At 45.6% G+C, this 11107-nt stretch overlaps 1 long non-coding RNA gene across 5 annotated transcripts in view; it reads left to right on the top strand.

Moving 5' to 3' along the window:
* The window catches only part of LOC132014300 (uncharacterized), a 27901-nt gene extending 17164 nt beyond the window's left edge, over window positions 1–10737 (top strand). Inside the window, exons 3-8 of one of the 5 annotated variants that reach the window (XR_009403278.1) lie at window positions 744–853; window positions 4087–4193; window positions 5579–5740; window positions 6006–6041; window positions 6396–8304; window positions 10360–10737. This is a non-coding gene — a long non-coding RNA (uncharacterized LOC132014300). The remainder of the gene's footprint in view (window positions 1–743; window positions 854–4086; window positions 4194–5578; window positions 5741–6005; window positions 6042–6395; window positions 8305–10359) is intronic. The other 4 variants (XR_009403275.1, XR_009403276.1, XR_009403277.1 and 1 more) reach the window with 4 other exon arrangements.
* Window positions 10738–11107: the final 370 nt, after the last annotated feature.

An 11107-nucleotide genomic window follows, 5' to 3' on the forward strand; every position in this document is an offset into this window, starting at 1 on the left:
TGCATATTTGGATCAGGGTTGCAAAAGAAGCAATGTTGGAGACGCTACCCTAAAAATAAAATGGTGTCTCTTCTGGAATAATGGAGATATAGTGGCCAGAAAAGAAAATGTATGGGCACAGACAACATTAGGGGCCTTTTTTTTTTTTTTTTTTTGGCTTGTTTTAAAGATTTTATTTATTTGAGAGGGAGAGTGAGCAAGTATGAGCAGAGGAGGAAGAGAGGGAGAAGGAGAAGCAGACTCCCCTCTGATCAAGCAGTCTGATGTGGGGAGATGGACGGCTCCATCCAGATCCCGGGACTCCAGCATCATGAACTGAGCTGAAGGCAGATGCTTAACCATCTGAGCTACCCAGGTGCCCCACTAGGGACATTTGAACAGAAAACCTCACAGACTCCTGTGGATGTTTTTTATTTTGTTTTGTTAGGTGACTGAGAAAGTCGGTTCTATTCAGTTTCTATTGTTTTCCCAAAACTCTTAACCAATTTACACATTTCCCCTATTTTATTTGAAAAAATGCAGACTAACATCCACTGCTGGCCCCAGTGGGAAGGTTTCTAACTGGGCGTTCTTTGTGGCAAATATACAATAGCAATTACATTGTCTTGTCACTCACCTATGCCTGAGATTGTGTTCAGATGACAATGCAGAAAAGCAAAAGAAGAAAGACCTCAGTCCCTAATTGGCACATTGGTCACATCAATGAGGATCTTTTTTTTTTTTTCTTTCTCCAATCCCGTTAGGAATTCAGGAGTATGCTAATGGTGTTTCACATGATGGCCTGTGAATACATGGGAATGAAAATTGCTGGGATCGATTCTGCGATGTATGGCCTCTGACGGGGGCATTCCAGGTGAGTTGTCATGAAAGGTCGCCAGCATGAGTGGAGGACAAGTGTCCACTCTTGCCTTTTTAATTGGAGTGAGGGAAAGTAAAGAGAAAGTGCATGGGGTGGAGGAATGCTGGTCTTTGGGGAATGCAATCCAGTTTCCACAAATAGCAGAGATTCCTGAAAGGCTTTGAGGCAGGCTCTGCTGGGTAGCCATGGCGATGGTGATGCTGTGCTTCTTGCCTCCCTGCTGCTGGAGAGAGTGAGTTTGTTCCCCCCCTTCCCAGGGACCTCAGCTGGTGCAGCCAGGGCTTATTTCAGAAACTCTCCCAGACACAACTGCTACTCGGAAGCACTCCATTAATTGGTGGAACTGGCTCCTGACTGTCTCCGTGCCCTGCAGCATTTCACAGACTCCCCTTCTGCCCAGCAAACATTTGCCAGTAATTGTAGTGTCACCACGTTTAGTTAACAGGTTCTGGTTTGCCTTCAAGGGGTTGTTGAGTTCTCTGTTGGATTCTTTGTTAGCAGTCGGGGTGTGTTTATAAGTAGGACTGCTGAGGAGTCTTGGCTGTGACTTTGGAATATGAAAACTGTCTGGCCTCACATATACCCAGTTCAAAATCTGTTCTGTCCTGTCTGTACTCCTCCACGGTCTCTCATACCCACAAGTCCTATGTAGACATTTGTGGGAGATGCCTGGGCCGAAATTGGGATTTCTCAGCCACTCTAATGGAAATGCCAAAGTGAGAAGAGTAGTATTTCAATCAGGTAAATTGTGCTAAGGTCTATAAGAAGCCACAGGAGACCACCTGCCTTTCTAATATAGCCATGGGCTACAGAGCAGTAGCTTGGACTGCAAAACAGTAGCTTGGACTTCAGAGCAGGGAATCAGGTCAGACTATTTAGGACATACTTGGGGTGTGGGGGTGGGGATGGGAGCTGGGGGGTTAGGCAGAGCAACGGAAGGTTTCATGCAACTGCATAGCCACAGTAGTATCTCAGGGACCCACAAGGAGGAAGGTGAGGTCTGAGATGAGTTTGTAGATAGAAAGTGGGAAGGACTGCACTCCTACTTCAGCTAGGACCCATCTAGTCTTATATGTTGAGTGACCAGCTAGGATGCAGATTTTTAAAAAAAGTAGTGACTTTTTAGGGCACTTCTCGATTTATAGGGTCAGACAGTGAGCAGCAATTACAGAGTGTTCCCATGTTTCCCCTTTTCCTCTCCACTCCAGGGTTTTCTCTTTTATTTTATTTTTTCTCTTTCATTTCTCTTCCTTTAGTGTAGTACATTTGTTAAAATTGATGAACTAATACTCTTTATTATTAAGGTCCATAAATTAAATTAGGGCTCATTCCTTAGACATTCCATGAGTTTTGGCAAACCCATAATGCCATGTATGCACATGACAGGGTCAGAGAGAGTAGTTTCACTGTCCTAAGAATGTCCCGTGCTTCATCTGTTCGTCCCTTCCTGAACTCCTGGACAGCTTTTACTGTCCCCACAGTTTTCCCAATGTTCTGTCATTGCAGTCGTACAAGATGTAGGCTTTTCAGATTGGCTTCTTTTATTAGCACTTTGCACTGAAGTTTCTTCCATGTTTTTTCATGGCTTAACAGCTCATTTCTTGTTATCACGGAATAATATTCCATTGTTTGGATATACTACAGTTTGTTGGATATAGATTTTAAAAGTGGTCTTCTGGGGCACCTGGGTGGCTCAGTGGGTTAAAGCCTCTGCCTTCGGCTCATGTCGTGATCCCAGGGTCCTAGGATCGAACCCCGCATCGGGCTCTCTCCTCAGCAGGGAACCTGCTTCCTCCTCTCTCTCTCTCTGCCTGCCCCTCTGCCTACTTGTAATCTCTGTCAAATAAAATAAATAAAATCTTAAAAAAAAAAATGGTCTTCTACAGAAAGCGTGTTTCAAAATCACTGGTTTAGAAACAAACAAACACTGGGTTAGAGTTTCCCGCTTTCTTTTATGAGGTAGCCAAGATGTTGGATAGGCCACCTGCCGGCACAGCACCTATGTGAACAGACGGGAGGGCGGGTCATAGTGATTGGTTCACGGAAAACCTCAATCCCTACATACACATAAAAGACAATATTTAAAATGGCTGGTACTGGGAGAAAGAACATTGGACCAAGAATGAGCAAATGTGGTCCAGTATGAGTTGAGCGTAGAGTGACAGTTTGCTTATTCACTCCTCATTCATTTGTTCATTCATTCATTCAGTACTGATTTACTGAACACCTCACTGGAAGACAGCACGCTTGGTCCTGGGAATAGAATAATGAACAAAACAGATGCCACTGATGGAACTTTCAGAAGAGTCAGGCACTTGCCAAAGAGATCACACCAGTGAATGTACAGTAACATACAAAATGAAGTGTTTGAAGGAAAACACCACGACTGCTGTTGGAGAACCAGGGGTAGTTTCCTGTAGGAAGGGGCACTGGACCTGAGATCTTAGGAATAACTAGTTGGCTTGGGTGAGGGAAGAGGCTGTTACTGTTGTGACCAGCCCCACTAGCATCCTGCTTATCAAACCCTTCATTCGATTGTCCTCTCTTTATGGCAACTTCGTGATGGAAATTCAGCCCTGTGTGGAATGACTGGGACATACAGTGGATGTAACCCTCTGACACCAACTCAAAGAGCCATCTAAGTAAATCCACGCAGTGTAAGGGGGCCAAAGACAATGAAGCTTTATTTTTTGTTTGCTGTATCCTCCAGTTCTTTTTTTTTTTCGTACAAAATATATTTTGGGCAGTCATGATATTCCAAACATACGAGGTATAAAATTAAATAAAAGATGGTGTCTCCCTTCACGGATGAGGCTGGTGAGTCAACACGTAGTTGCGTAACACACGCTGATGGGAACCCTCCCAGGGTGTTCCGAGGGCATCCACGTGCGTTCTTCTGGAATGTGTATTGAGTGCCTGCTGTATGCTGGGCATTGTGTTGGGCCAGGGATGGAGAGATAAAGGGGGTACAGGATCTGCCTATAAGGACCTCACTTTCCAGGGCAGGAGATGATCTGTCAACATAATTCAGTACGCTGAGTCCCAAGATAGGCACAGGAGGTTCCAGAACTACTTGGAAGAAGGCACTGTCAAGAATTGTCGCTTAAAATCTTTCTTGCTTTAGGCAGAGGAAGTAGACTTCTTCCTAATTTATGGTAAAATGATTTATGGAAATGTATATACGTAACTATTTTAGCTAAAAAAAAATTCTTTTCACTTAATCTGAGGCCTGAGATGATAAATTCCTCACGCTGCAGAGGGAGGCTCAGTGTTGCAGAATTAAATAAAGATGATGCAGCTTCCTGAGGTGGAAGACAGAAACTCGCATGCTGAGGTCAGTCTTGCTCAGATACAAGTGGCATCTTTAGTTCTGGCTATGGATTCTCCTAGGGTCTAGTGAATGAGTTCAGTGTTGGGGGTGGTCAAATTTGGCCCTGATTTTCCTTTTGGAATAAACCATCAACCATTGTCTGTTCTAGTCTATTGGCCCCAATGGGATCCTCTCTTAATTCAACCAGGGCCATAAGAGAAAGGTTGATGGGGGCTCTAGAATACGATTCCCAGCCAGGATTTCAATGTGTCTGGTGTTCCCTCCCAGCCTCCCTGCACTGGCAGGTGTTTTCTGCCCCAGTATCATAGAGAGAGTCCAGTGTCAGGGACAGCAAGCCCGGTGAGGATGTCTGTTTTTTGCCCACTTTCGTTTGGGTAAGCTCTGACTGACAGCGAGGCTGACAGGGGTGCAAACCGTCTGCCCTGTGTCATTCTTCCCACCGCATGTTCCCGTGAGGAGGTACAAGGCTGCGTCCCCAGGATGCCCAGTGTGCCTGCATTGTCCAGAACTATTTACTGCTCTTCCACTACAGCAGTTAAGAATGTGGGCTGGTTTTGAAATCCAGTTCTGCCACTGGATAGCTATGAGGCCTTGGACACGTGACTTTACTTAGTGTGAGGACCCGTCTATAAAATGGGTATAATCGTGATGCCTATATCAGGATCCTGACAGGAAATAGAGGCTGCTTCACTTAAGTTAGGGTCATTCAAACAGGTTTTAGTTAGAAAAAAAAAAAAAAAGGAAGCTATAAATGTATGAAAGTGGTTAAGGAAGCCACACAAGGTAGTGAGGTAACTCAGGTTCCTAGCAGAGCTATGGCTACATGTAAGCCAGTAGAAAGAGGGAAGAGCCAAGGGACAGGAACTCAAAGGGGGAAGAGAGGCTTAGCAAAGACCTCTTTGAGAAAAGCCAAGAACTTAGTCTACCAGAAGTGGCCTCATAGAGAGAGGACCTGACCTTCCTTTCCTTCTTTTCTCCCAAGCCCTGCTCTCCTGAGGCTGCCTGTTGGCCCAACCCAAGGAGAAGCCAGAGGGCAAGAAAGCAGGTGTTACAAGCTATAGAGACCAGCCCTCCCAGGGTCAAGGGAGCAAAGTGAAGAGGGTGGGGACAGTGGTGGAAGGGAAAGGGAAGATACCCAGCACAAACTTCACAGCATGGTAGAGCTGATTACAGAATGCAATGACCTAAGGCTTGTTGGCCTTAAGGGCATAGTTCCTGGTGCAGAGTATTTAAGGAAAGCTAACTGTGACACTTAGTATTTCTGTGTTCTAGATCAGAAGAGTTGGCAGTGTTTTAGGGCTAAGCAGATGAAGCAGGGCCCAACAGGGGTTATACATGTGGTCCTCACCCATGCCCAAGTAATGATGAGTTTGTGCTTCCTTTGGCAGAAGAAGAAACCTGACTCGTTTCTCCTGTCCTGAGGAATGCTCAAGTTACTTCTTTGAACCCATCCCACCTCCTGAAACTCCTGTCATCTTTTCTTTGCCGTTTTGGGTTGCATGTGAATTGCTATTATAAAGAAAATGTGATTTAAGCTACTGATCACTAAGGTAATGGTTCTCAGAAGAATAAGGATTATTTGGGTTATTGGAGGGTCAGGAAAAGGGGACTCAATTTGCCACGAGGCAGTATATGTGGGATGTAGAGCGTGTGAAGATGACGTGAGCTCTCATCAAAGAGATTCAGAGGGATAGGTCCGTCCCCAGTCTTGGTGTTAACGGACCTCCCACATGGTTCTTCTGCCTTAGCTTTTGATGTGAGCATGAACCAGTCATGGTGCCTAGATTTCTGTAAATGTTGTGTCTTACTTCATAGGAATATTCCACATATTGACAGACAAGCAAAACACAGGTGAGTCCTTTTGAATGGGGAAGGGAGCCTGTCTTCCTACTGCCCAGTGCCAAAGTTCCTTAATCAAGGTGGGATTGGCACCGCAGTTCCCCCCTCTTACTGATGGTGTGAACCTAGATGAGCCGTGTCACCTCTCTAAGCCTTAGTTTCCCCATTTGTTAAGGTGGGGGCAATAATATTTTTCTTGTGAGGTTATTTGGAGTAAGTGAAAGAATCACACATGCAAAGGACCTGTAGGCATTCAGTGCATGGCTGTCTCCCTTAAAATCTATTTTCTATTCTACTCTATTTTATTCTATTCTTTAATTGGTTTTTAAGGTTTTAATTTTTAATTTTATATTTCATCTTAAACAGTCATAAATGCTCCAAAAATAGGGAGTCAGAGATACTTCACTAAGATTCTCTAACACCAACGGGAAATAGAACTATTTCCCAATCCTCCATCGATCCAGTGCCGTGGATGGACACAACGTCTCGGTGCCCACCTCCATCCACCTGCTCCTGCGGAGCCTCCATCCAGAAGGCTGCCCTTCCACACTCCACACCATCAGCTCTTCTCTCTAGTTTCCCTGTGTCTGCCCTTCCCTGGAACTGTGTTCACACCCCATTCAAGACCTCAACACCCCGACACGCTCTGTTCTGCCGACAGGCTCCCTGTGAGGCTGTGCCTTCCACGCAGGCGACACCGGGGATGCAATCCCAGCAAACATGCATCAGGCTACTGAGTTACGGACATGCTCACTCACGGAATCCTCACATCCGCCCTACGGTGCACTGTTACCTACACTGTATGGATGAAGAAACTGAGGCACCACAATTTTCAGCATTTTTACCAAAAGTCTCAAAGGTCCAAGCGGCAGAGCCAGAATCCGAACTTGGTCTGACTCGGGGGTCTCCGTTCTTCTCTGCACGAGCCGTGTTGGCCCTGGATAGAATCCCTGCCTCCGTACAGGTGTTCTGAAAGTGCTTGTTGAGTTAACTGGAACAAACACCCAAAGCTATACTTAGGAAGTTTTAACTTCATGGACTATAGACTCTTATGTGAAGGAAATGCTGATGTAATGAGTTTGCACCCATGAGGCATAGAAGAAAGCTAGGCTTCATGTGTTTTGTTTTGTTTTAAGAATGTATTTATTTATTTGAGAGAGAGCATGAGGGTGGGGGAGGAACAGAGGGACAGGGACAAGCAGGTTCTGCACTGAGTGTAGAGCCCAACAGGGGGCTCACGGCCAGGACCCTGAGATCCTCACCTGAGCGGAAATCAAGAGTCACAAGTCCCTTGCGAACAGACTGAGCTGCCCAGGCGCCCCACATTTAACGCTTTAAAGTCATTCTGCCATTATATATATCAGAATTTGTGTAGGATCCTTTTTCCGTTCAGATACTTTCCTAGCATGATGTGAACACACACAACCACATACTCTCCACGTTCCACACACTTCGCGTTCCTAGGCAGGCACAGGCCGGGAGGGCTTGCGGGGGTAAGATTGCAACACCTCTTTCTGTGTTCTGGTAAGAAATTCCAAGAGCTCTCATTTAAAACGTTCCCTTTGGTGGGAAGCGCCTCACCACGCAGCACAGAGGAATGAGATAAGTGTTATCATGGCCATTGGACTTGACTGTAGTTTAACCCCAAGGTCACTGGGAGGTCAGAGCTAAAGAAGGGAGGGAATGTTGGCCTCTGAGACCGCTGAGCCTCCTGGCACGTTCACTCCCCCTGTTGGCTTTCCCAAGGAGTGCTGTGTCAGCCTGTACCAGCCCTTCTCGGGGTTGCCATTCTCCCCACAGGAAGGGAACCAACCCTGCACCGCATTCCTGAAAGCTTGGGCACCTCCCTGAATGGCCCTCACTCCTCTTTGCCCCTGCAGCCTGTCTCCAGTTCACACAAAAGACTCTTTCAGAAACTGGTTACCTAGATTTGAACTTTTCAACGAGGCTTTTTATTTTTTTTTTTCCTCTAAGCTCTGCAGCTCAAATACCAGATTCTGCTGTTGCTAAGATTAAGGATTTTCTCCCTCAGCTCAGTTTCCATTGACTAGGAAAGACCAGGAGATGGATTACTGTTCTCTTGCCAAAAGCAGACAGGGTGCTTGAGCTTCTGGGGCTAACACCGGGATCCGACATTATTCAGGCCTGTGCTAATAGTCCTTAGTTACTCCTCACGCTCTCACAAAAGTCACACGCATTTGTGTCGGTAACTAAGGCCTACGGAAACCACTCAGCCTTAAGTGCACACAGGAGAACCATGGAGTCAGAGTAAAAGGTAATTTAACATGAATATTTATATACTGTACATACTGCGTGCCATGATTCACTCAGCGTATTTTCAGTTTATGCATTTGCTTCCCATTTGCAGTCTTTATTTATTACAAAGTTAAGGCCGTTAGCGAAATAACACATCAGAGTGGGTTCTCTCCCCCGCCCACCCCCGTCTTTAAAAAATTTTCCTGCTTTCTAATCTGTTTCTGGGCAAGTGTGCCAATATAGCAACAAAACCGGTCACAGCTGCCAAACCTCAGAGAGATTCACGGAGTATTGTACTGCGTGGAGTCTTTGCCAGGCCCATACCACTGAGGGCTGTGCCCAGCCACCACGTGAGCCCTGTGGCTACGGAGCTGGGGCAGCTCCTATCCATCACCTTTAGTGACAGGAATCACCCGCCAGTCTTTCAAGGTAGGGATGCAGGAGCCTACGGGAGTGTTCACTGGGTGATGGGATCTGGAGCTAAAGAAGCTTGGCTTTAGGGCTCAGCACGTCCCCTTACTAGCTCTGGGATGCCTAGCAAATGACTTTCTACATCCTTTCTACAAATCCTCCGAGTCTCCATTTTGTCTTCTCGCAAGACGAGCCCAATACACTCAGTTTGACACGTGGCAAGCTCGAAATACACATATGATCCTAACAGTAACCCAGAGGTGATGAGGAAAAGCACGGCGTTGGGGGGGTTAAGTCCCTTCCTTAATGCACACACCTACTGCATTTTGGACCGAGTTGTCTGACCCCTGTTTAATTCATCCCAAAGCTTACAGTCTGTTCATAAACAGACACCCACTGCACTATCTCTTGCCACTTTCTACCAGAAATATGTATTTGAAATCAGGAAAATTTGAACTTTTGGGGACCATGACCTGGATACAAATGCTAAGAATAGGTTAAAGAAAGAGGAAGAAAAAAAAAAAAAAGACACAGGTTGTCCTCGTGCCAGTGCCAGATGAAACGTGCTTTTTAGAAATGTCATCCTAATATTTTGATTTGCGCCTGAGCTCCGTTTCTATGGGAGCTGCGATTCCCAGCACTCCTTAGCTTCGCGGCTGCCGCCACGGTCTATCTGTAAACCAGGGAGATGCATCTCTCAATCCCAGGGGAAGATCTTGCCCAGCTCTGGATGTCATTTTCCAAGAGAAGCCGAGATATGTTGGGCAAGTCCTGAGGAGGGCCAGCGGAATGGTGAGGGCTTTAAGAACATGCTAGGAGAGCAATGCTTGCTACATCTCAGACGAAGAGGCATGATGTGTGGCAACTAGATTACTCTCTACCTTTGAGCCTTCAGATGGACAGTCTCCCACAACAGGTGCGAGGCACGAGGAAATAGTTTTGGGTTCAATTGGAGAGAGAGTTTTGAGCCTAAAAACAGTTCAGCAATAGACTGAGCTCTGCTAAAGGGAAGACTTTTTCATCTCTATGGCTGTGCCTGATGGACTGAGGAGCAATTAGTAGCCATGTTCCAAGGGTTTATACATGGACAGGAAGATAACTAAGGTCCCCTCCAGTTCGCAGATTCCATCCTCATGAAATGTCGGGTGCTTACAGATGTGCAAAAAGCTTTCCTACACATATTTTCTTTCACTTATTCACATGCAGTTAGTAAGAGCTGTCGTGCTCCCACTATTTGGCCCCAGGTACAAAATACACAACAGTTAACAAATGTTGCTCTCAAGTACCTTATAGTCTTGTAGGAGAAATAGACAAGAAGACAGATATTTGTAACAGAGCATGGTAAGGGCTGGGAGAGGAAGCACAGAGAAGACTAAAATAATACTTGGGGATGAGAGGAGGCTTCCTGGAGGAAGGGACATCTAGGATGTGACCCAGTTGGAATCAGCTATGTGAATAATGGAGGAGAATAGCAGGCAAGGCATTAGCCTGAACCATAGCTTGGAAGCATAAAAGAAGAAGGCAGGACGGTGAGCTGTAAGCAGTTCTGTTTGGCTGGAACAGAGTCTGTGCAGAAGAAAACAGGGACACAGAGATGAGACTAGAAAAGGAAGTTGTGGTAGATGGTGAAAATGACCACATCATCTTTTCCTCTTATCAACAGGGGACATCTCATCTCATCCTTGAATCTGAATCACCTATGGAACTTGCTTCAGTCAATGAGAAATTAGCAACTATAAGAGGAAGATCAAGAAGAGGCTAGAAAAATGCTTTCCCAGAAAAGCTGCTTGCTTTTCTTGGAGACTGGCCCAATTTTATAAGTCCATGATAACATGTTGGGTGATGAGAGACGCTTGCCCCGTGTCTTCTTGATCATCCCTGGCCTGTAGTCAACTATCTTCAGAAGCAGAACTGACCTGCTATTGACCACAGATGCGTGAGTGAGCCCAGCAAAGCTCATTAGAAGAACTTGCCCAGCTGAGCCCAGCCCAAATTACTGACTCATAAAATCATGAGCTAAATAAATGGCGAATATTTTATTCAGCTAAATTTTGAGTGTTTTTTTTTCTTTTTCCTTCTTCAGTAAAAGCTAAGTGATATGGCAGTCATAGCGATTCATAAATCATGTTAGGGAATTTGGACTGGAACCTGAGAGTGCCATGGAGACTTCAAAGGGTTTAAGCGATGGAAGTGATACTATCAGATTTGTGTTTCAGAAAAATCACTGTTGGATCCAGCCAGTGAGATCATGTGTAGCTAAATATTTGCATATTATAAAGCAGTATGCAAATACAGGTGATGAGTAAAAATAGTACATACCAATGGCCTAGAGACACATGGCACACAATTTCAAGGCCAGCCCTTCGAATCAAACTCCCTGAAAATACCCAGTAATGGCACATCTGGCTATA

The sequence above is a fragment of the Mustela nigripes genome, chromosome 3 (genome assembly GCF_022355385.1).
Source record: "Mustela nigripes isolate SB6536 chromosome 3, MUSNIG.SB6536, whole genome shotgun sequence".
NCBI classification, from domain to species: Eukaryota; Metazoa; Chordata; class Mammalia; order Carnivora; family Mustelidae; genus Mustela; species Mustela nigripes.